General features: G+C 35.0%; 1 non-coding gene across 1 annotated transcript; it reads right to left on the bottom strand.

Moving 5' to 3' along the window:
- Positions 1–8,476: 8,476 nt before the first annotated feature.
- On the bottom strand, positions 8,477–8,547 carry Trnag-gcc (transfer RNA glycine (anticodon GCC)). The gene has a single exon. It is a non-coding gene; the product is annotated as a tRNA-Gly (tRNA).
- Between the last annotated feature and the right edge of the window lie 516 nt (positions 8,548–9,063).

The following is a 9,063-nucleotide window of genomic DNA, read 5'->3' as shown; positions in this document are numbered from 1 at the left end:
GTGCTTGCTGTTACAACACCCTAATCTACAACTGCCTTCACCTTAGGTGGAGTCGAACAGAAGCTATATTGATGAAAAAATAAAGCAAGATTTGGAAATTATTTCAGTGGTGAATATATTATACAATAGTTGTAGGTAGGCAAGCAAGTTTCTGTCAATACAATGTGATTAACATTAACATTACTGTATTTATCCTCCTAAGATTTTTTTCAAACATTTTAATAATATAACTGAATAAAGTTTTGCTCTATGAGTTGCATGTAGGTATTACTGGCAATAGAATGGTAAATCACAAAGAATTTGTCTTTATAACATTGTAGTCAAGCATAATATAATTAGAATGTGCTGCACTTAATGGACACAATTATTTTGTCTATGGCTCTACATATATATTGTTATAATAATAAATATAGTTCTTACTCTGTAGTTTATTGAAGGAAGAATATTGTAATTGATTTTATTTTATTATTTTGCAATTTTATGTTACAGAAGACATATTAAGTATTTGGTAGATATCCATCTATTTTTAATTAAGACTGATAAAAATAGTCCTATTTCATGTCTTTATATGAATAACAGAGAAACTTTCATTATTCAAGAAGATGCAAGATTCATAAGGCCCCCTCCAAATTTATAAAAGCATCAAGCACTTGGTGGATAGAGAAAACTCTGTAGAATTCCTTTGCATGAAGTTCCAGAATGTAGCTTTCATGTGGTGTACCTCCTGCAAGAATGGATTTTATGAATGCATTGGAATTCACATCATTCAAGTTTACTCTCATAAGTATTCCAAATTAACTCCTAGTTTACAGAATTAGTTTTGTATGAAGTCATTTTTTTGTCTGTCATTAGTGCCTTATCTAGGGTGAATAGCCATATGTTAACATCACCCCAGGGAAAGTCATGTAAAGTATGTCTGACTAAAAACAATCTTGAAAATAACATAGTATATCAAAATTTATACTGTTGTAAAAAGATCATATAAATTCCTGTTAAGATAGTCTGACTTTGAATGATTTTAATAAAACCAATTTAATTTAATTATGATACCCCAAATTAATTCAATAATAAAAGATAAAGTAAAATTATACAAAAAGTTCTAACATATAAATTATATTAATACAAAGATTTTGAATGCATCAACATATTCTACTAATTCATACCTTCAAGTAATAAACTGAATAAATAGTAAGCAGTTGCTTCCAATTTTGTCTTGCCAAGAATCCTCATTCATTTACTTAAGGCGAAATTCCAATTTTTTTGACTGACTTTTTCAAATGTTTTGACAATGCTTTCATTTTAGTGTACATGTGTAGATATGGCTTTAACTTCTGTATCTTTGGAAAATCATTTGTATTTGCAGTGAGACAGTGAAGTGATAGTGCTGTGCTGTATTATTCTCCAAAAGGTCCATTTACCTGTCTTGTGCTTCAACCCAAAAAGTAAATCTTGGCAGTTCAAATGTCCATATGTTCAGCATTTTAGCATAGGTGAGCACAGTAAGACCAGCTGCTACAGTACTAAATAATGATATCATGCAAATAATAGAAAATACCAACTGAAAATGGGCATACAGCACTATTCCATGTTAGAAAGAGAAAGTCATCAAAAAATAATCATAGTGGGAAATTACATTCTAAGCACATCAATGTTAGTCTCACCTATGATTTACAAAAGCTAGAGAAGAGGATCAAGGGAATACTTGGAGTGTCCAGTCTGCCAATCAACAAAAAGCATATGTACCAGAATAATAATTTTCAATATATATATAAATAAATATTTCAAAAGGTGTTCAATATTCTTCAACACCAGAAAGTCCCAAAACAAAATTGTTCTATCATTGAAAAAAACAGGTACATCATAATACAATAACCATTATGAGTTATATTTGTGAAACTTTCCACAAAATAGTTACTAATTTTAAGGAAAATTAATATTGTTACACTTAGATCTAGTAGATAACCCAATAGAATATATAACTTTACATATTGTATTGGTATGATAATACCTGTGATGGCTATTCCTGGTTGTCAATCTGAATAAATCTAGAATGAATTACAATCCAGAAATGAGGGCACACCTGTGGTCCAGATCTTGAGGCTGGAAAACACAGGCTTCTGACCCAGACCCTGACATAATCCAGATCTTCAGGCACAGTGGCCATGAAAAGTTTAAGTGCAGGCAAGGTATTATATACCTTTAATCAAAGGAGACAGAGGCATGTCTCTGTGTTCAAGGTCAGCATGGAACAGAGCAGTTCCGAATCCAGATGTGGTGTTACACACCTTTCATCTCAGTCACACCTTCTGCTGGAGGCCAACAAATGGACATTAGAAGAAGGAAGGCTCACTCTTCTTCACCTGGTTGCTCATTTTTCAGAGTATCAGTTGGAACTTCCTTCTTTAGGATTCCAGCTTATACAGAAGACCAGCTGAAATGACTACCCTGTCCAAAAGTAGGGCCTCTCACTCTAAGCTTAGCTCTGGGGACATTTTCAAAATTGTAAATGTATATATTTGAAAATGTATTGATGCCCATTCTGAATTTACTTTACAAGCAAAGGATGAAAATAAAAGCAACAAAGGTAAAATTTAGAGCCCAATTTAGACACACTTAATATGTGCAAGTGTTTCCTTTGGAGACCATGTTTTTCCCAACTTGGAGCAGATTTATAGCTACATCCCTACAGATGGTGCTTGGTGACCTATATCAGCTTATGAAGAACTTCAATAACTTTCCCTCTTTCAAAAATACCCATTTTCCTTTCATGCAGTAACCTTATAGAGAAAATATGCTAATCAGAAGCATGAGTGCCATTGTTTGGAAGTGTGTTTTGGATGTTGTTGGTAAAATGTTTTAAAATGTTTATGAAGGACATGTTTGAGTCCTTCCCTTAGTCCTGCACTTTGTCCTAGACACACACACACACACACACACACACACAAACACACACACACAAACACACACACAAACACACATACGAAAGAGAGAGAGAGAGAGAGAGAGAGAGAGAGAGAGAGAGAGAGAGAGAGAGAGAGAAACTAAAACTGTTCTATGTTATCAAAATAGGAAGAAAAAAGTGGTGGTCTTTCTTATTCTTTCTTTTTTGTTCATTTTTAGAAAAGATGATTTTCTCATCTCTATTTTTTAACTGATTAATTATTTCTCATATATTGCATCCTGACATCAATTTCCCTTCACTCCTCTTCTTCTAGTTCCTCCACTCTACTTCCCTCTTCCTCAGATCCACTTCTCCTTCATTTCCCTTCAGAAAAGAGCAGGCCTACCTGGGATCTCAACCAAATACGGTTTAACAAATTTCAGTAGAACTAGGCACATACCCTCTCATCAGGGCTGGACAGTGCAACCCTGCATGAAAAAAAAGGGTCCTAAAAAGCAGGTCACAACCATGTGAATCTTCCACCTTCTCAGTTTTAAAGTAAGTTCTTTATTTTTAATAATAATAATTATGAGATATGTTAATTTCATGTTAATAATTTCTGGAATATATAGAATCAAATATGCAAAAAGATGCCCTACTTGCCAAACCCAATTTAATAGACAAAACTGTCAGAGATAGCTGTCACTGCTGCTGTCAAAGATGGACATAGCAATCATGTTCAGTGCCCTGGGTGATGATAGCACTGCAGCTGGATATTCAGCAGTCCATCTGATTACCAAAAGTGCAAGTTCCATTCCATAAGACTTTTACACTTATGGTAATTACAATATCAATACTTTACCAATGCTCTAGATTCTTCAGCCTTGTTTGATATTTGTTGAGAAGCCAAGACACATCATAGCTTCTCATTAGAGTTGAGAATTCAGTAATGAGAACAACAAAAATGAGAACTAAAAGGGAAGATACAAGAAGATAAACACATAGATGAGTACAATTATTAGTAATATTATGATAAACCCAGTGAGCGTTATGTGCGCTAGTTAATGACTCAAAGGATCATGTCAGAGTGAGTAATCTTTAAATCTTGAGGAGAGAATATCCAAGTTGTGATGAAAATAGATGAGGTCACTACTCAAATATCAGGAATCATGCTGTTCCATCCAGCACTGCCAGATGGTTAGCAATTACAAATAAATACATACATACTGTGGTGGGAGAAGACAAAAACAACAAGCATTGTGTGGAGTAGTGAGACGCCTTGATTGCCACTCAGGCATGAAGACCTGAATTTTAATTCCCAGAAACAATATTAAAAAAAATCAGTAATTAGTGACACCAGTATAAGCCTATATTTCCAGTGTTTGTCTAGCTAGATGGTACATCTGAATTTTTGAGAGTTTTGCCATAAATAAGGAGGAAAGAATTTGAGGACATTAACTATTGACCATGTGTTTACTCACTCTCATGAACAAGTGAACAAAAATGTGGATATATACACACAAAGCATACATATATTACACGTGTACTGCATACAATACATATATAACATACACAAAATACACATGCCCCACACACATGTGCCACATACCACAAAAACAGCAAGTACTACACAAATGCACCATTCATATACATATAATGCACACTATGTACACACATCATAGAAAAATCTTTGGCCATAATTTTTGAATTCAACCATCTAAGGAACAGACTTCATTTTGTTGGCAGGGTCAAAACTAAGCTCATGTTCCCAGGCCCTGGAACCTACTTCTCTCCTGCTTCTTCAGATGTCTCATGCTTGTCTGTTAACTAGTAAAGGATGGAAGTTGCCATTATTCTGTTATTTAAACCAAGGCACATGAGTCACATGTGCTGACTTTCCTGCCTGTCTTGATTTAATTGACTATGTATGTCTTACCCACTCCTTTATTCCTTTATTGTTCTAGATTCCAGATTAGATTTCAGGAAGTGACCTGACAGCAAAAGCTCATATGTGAGATATTTTCAGAAATTAATTCCTTCTATTTGTTAGTTTTCTTTTTAATTAGCTTTAAAAGTAACATTTTTCTATATAGGATATTCCTATATGTTCTATTTTTGTTGAGCTACATTTTACCTTCCAGTGGTGAGCTCTATTACAGGAAGACCAATATTAGTGTTTTGAGATGAGGCTTACCAGTTTACATTCCTACCAAGTGTAAATATGGGTCTGCCTTTCTTCACATTTAGGCGGCATCTGATTTTGATTTATTTTTTTTGTTTTTGTTTTGGTTTTCATGATAGTAGTCATTTTGTCTAGGGTAAAATGAAATTTCACAATAGATGAAACAGCAGCTAATTCTGAGACAAAGTTCATAGATTATGAATGCTACATTTAGATATAGAATGGAGGGAGTTTGTTTTAAATACACCACAAAATCATGGCCACATTAAAGTACAAGATCATGCAACTAAAGTTACTCCTAAATTACAACTTGTTTGTTTTTCTCTATCTATCTATCTATCTATCTATCTATCTATCTATCTATCTATCTATCTATCTATCTATCTGTCTGTCTGTCTGTCTGTCTGTCTGTCTGTCTGTCTGTCTGTCTATCATTTATGTAAGGTGGAATATAGAGACACAGACAAATTTTTAAAAATGCTATGATGGGAATTTGTATGAAAAATGTCAGTACAGAAATGCACGAATATAATTTGGAACCAGAACATACACACACACACACACACACACACACACACACACACACACACACATATATATATATATATATATATATATATATATATATGATAGGTCTTTAAAGGGAATAAAAGCACAATTTGACACAATGCTGTGCATCCAGCAGTGACCTTGATTTAGTGGAAGTTCAGTTATATTTTGATATTAATGTTCCTAAATGTCAGGTGTTCCAAACTACTTCAACATTCTATTTCATTCCTAAAATATAATAGTAATTTTAAAGTTAGACTATTGATGTTTGTTGAGAGAATTAATTTGAAATAAGTCTTGACAGTTTCCTTTCTATTGTCTAAGAGAAGAAATGTACAAGAGCAAATATAAAATCTACAACAATTAAACATCTGAACCTGCAATCTGTGTTCTCAACCCCCATAAAACAATACATTAATGGAACTCATAAGATCACTGTATGGTCCCTTCTGATACTGAGGATAGGGTTGCCCTTCAGAGAAAAAGGATTAATGGAATGGGAGAAGAGATGTCTTGATTTACTAACAAAGCCAAGTGTCAGTTCAATGGGATTGAAAAAATAGACACTTATTGATTCCACTAAATATTTACTAAATGGCCACTACTTTCTATTCAATGTCTCAAATATTCTTAAATTATTTTCTATTCCTATTTATATAAAAATCCAAAAATCCATTTGCAGCTATTCTATAATCTTACAGACTAAGAACATAGGTGAGCCATATGGAATGCATTTTTTTTACTGGCCACTGGGACTTTTTTCCCTTCTTCTTTTTATGTATTTAAATATTTATTTTTGAAATACAAAAGCTGTCCAGTTGAAAAATTATGACTTAAAACTATAACAAAACTGATGTCATTTCAAAACATTATTCTTAAGTTTTTGAAGGCTCAGGAAGAAAGAGAACTAAATGGAACTAAAATGGGTTAGAGGAGCACACATATTTATTATGTTTACATAATTACTCATAGGAAAAAGTCAGAATCACAAACATCATCAAGAAAATTATAGAGTCTGGGAGAGTGCCCAGCTTGCTCCGGTGGCACTGAGCTTAGGTTCCAGTCCTGAGGCCTCTGGCAGGAGCCCTCAGATCTCTTTGCTTCCAGATCCAGATCACCCTGGGCTGCAACACCACATCTCCATATTCTACAAGAGGCAAGAGGGGCTTCCAGGCGGCCAGCGGGGAGAAGTCAGTGTGCTCTGGTGAATCCAGCGGGCCCCTGCAGGAGCCTCCAGGTGTCTGCTTTGGGATCTGAACGGCCTGGGCCACAGCACTCTGTCTCCAGGAAGTGTGAGAGACCTGGTGTGCACCCAGAGGCAGTCTGGGAGAGTGCCCAGCTTGCTCCGGTGCCACTGAGCTTAGGTGCCAGTACTGAGGCCTCTTGCAGGAGCCCTCAGATCTCTTTGCTTCCGGATCCAGATCAGCCAGGGCAGCAACACTACATCTCCAGGTCCTGCAAGAGGCAAGAGGGGCTTCCGGGTGGCCAGCAGGGAGAAGTCGGCGTGCTCCCGTGAATCCAGCAGTCCCCAGCAGGAGCCTTCAGGTGTCTGCTTCAGGATCTGAACAGCCTGGGCAACAGCACCCTGTCTCCAGGCAGTGCAGGAGGTAAGCTGTGCACCAGAGGCCACATGGGAAGGGGCAGCTTGCACTGGTGAGTCCAGCTTTGACAAGACCAACTAATACCAGTGAGAACTAGATGGCAAAAGGCAAACGCAGGAACGTCACTAACAGCAATCAAGGCAATATGGCAACATCTGAACTCAATTCTCCTTTACTAGCATGTCCTGGATACCCCATCACACCAGTAAAACAAGATTTGGATTTAAAATCACTGGTCATGATGTTGGTACAGGAACACATGAAGGACATACTTAAAGAAATTTATTAAATTAGTGGTATACAAAATATACCATTAAACATATTTCTTCACATTTAACCTTTTTGATATTTTCATTAATATTGAAGTAGATAGGCTTTCTTTGTAGAGCTGAGTATAATTTATGAACTAGAATTAAGAATTTAGGAAGTTATATAATTTGAAATAAATGCAAAGTAATTGTAATATTCTTTTCATCTCTTGGTTTGCTATAAACAGTTTTATATTTTTCCTACAATTTTGAATCATAATTGAAATAATGAAATTGTATTATTGAATTTAAAATTGAAATAATTAACTTATATAATATAATATGTAGGTTTACATACACAATGTAATATATATATATATATATATATATATATATATATATATATATATATATTTATCTTGCAAGAGGTCAAATTGCAGCAGTAGGGAATCAAAGCATGTTAACATGTATATTTGAGGAGAATATATAGAGTGTTCTAGGCCAGCCAGAGTTTTACATGTTTTCATATTTGATTATTTGTTCTGCAATAATGTCTTCAGATTTAATAAATGGATTTTTTAAGTAGGCATATAGATACACAGATAAAAATCTAGAGGTCTGAATTCATCTTCTACAATAGCATTGAACTGTGGAAGAAGTCAAGTCTTCTTCCATGATCACTAGGCTCCTACTGACTGATGCTATTTGTATGCATTTAGGAGGTCATGGGAATTACTATGATTTACTTCATATGATACACTATAGGATTGCTTCTACTTAAATTACATTCTTTTTTCTTTTTTTTTTTTTTTTTTTTTTTTTTTTTTTTTTTTTTTTTTTTTGGTTTTTTGGATTTGGTTTTTCAGAGACAGGGTTTCTCTGTATAGCCCTGGCTGTCCTGGAACTCACTCTGTAGACCACGCTGACCTTGAACTCAGAAATCCGCCTGCCTCTGCCTCCCAGAGTGCTGGGATTATAGGCGTGCGCCACCACCACCACCCAAGGGGCTGGCCTCTGCATGGGCTGGGAATCGAACCCGGGACTCCCGTGTGGCAGGTGAGAATTCTACCACTGAACCACCCATGCCTCAATTGAAATTACATTCTTGCTAGTTGAGTTTCAAATTTTCAGTCTAGCAGTAATTATAGAAATGATAATAATAACCATTATGGACATTACTATTATTACCTGCTTTTCTTCTGGTTTATTTTATGCCAAGTACTATTCTTTAATAGAGCCTTATGAAAAATTTGATGATTAGTACTTACAATGCTCTTTCTTTATATTTTAAGGAAAATTTCATGAGACCCAGGTAACTTTTAAATTTCATGGCCAAGAACCCGAGGACTGGCTATTGATACCTAATCAAGCTGTCAAGGGAGAAAAGCCTCATTTTCATTATGTAATGCTGTTTCCCCTTTTTGTGTCCATCACTATAAAAATGGACATTATGAATATATTTTATAATGTTATTCATTAAATTTAATCCTACAAGCTTGATTGTTCTCGAGAAATAGCAGAAAAAGGTCCAAATAGTAACAGAAGTCTTCTTTTTTAATATACTTTATTGTTAAATCTGTCATAAATGTATACATAATATCT

The sequence above is a fragment of the Apodemus sylvaticus genome, chromosome 6 (genome assembly GCF_947179515.1).
Source record: "Apodemus sylvaticus chromosome 6, mApoSyl1.1, whole genome shotgun sequence".
In the NCBI taxonomy this organism is placed as follows: domain Eukaryota; kingdom Metazoa; phylum Chordata; class Mammalia; order Rodentia; family Muridae; genus Apodemus; species Apodemus sylvaticus.
The sequence above is the reverse complement of the archived record's forward strand: the minus strand, read 5'-3'. Positions and strand labels throughout refer to the sequence as shown.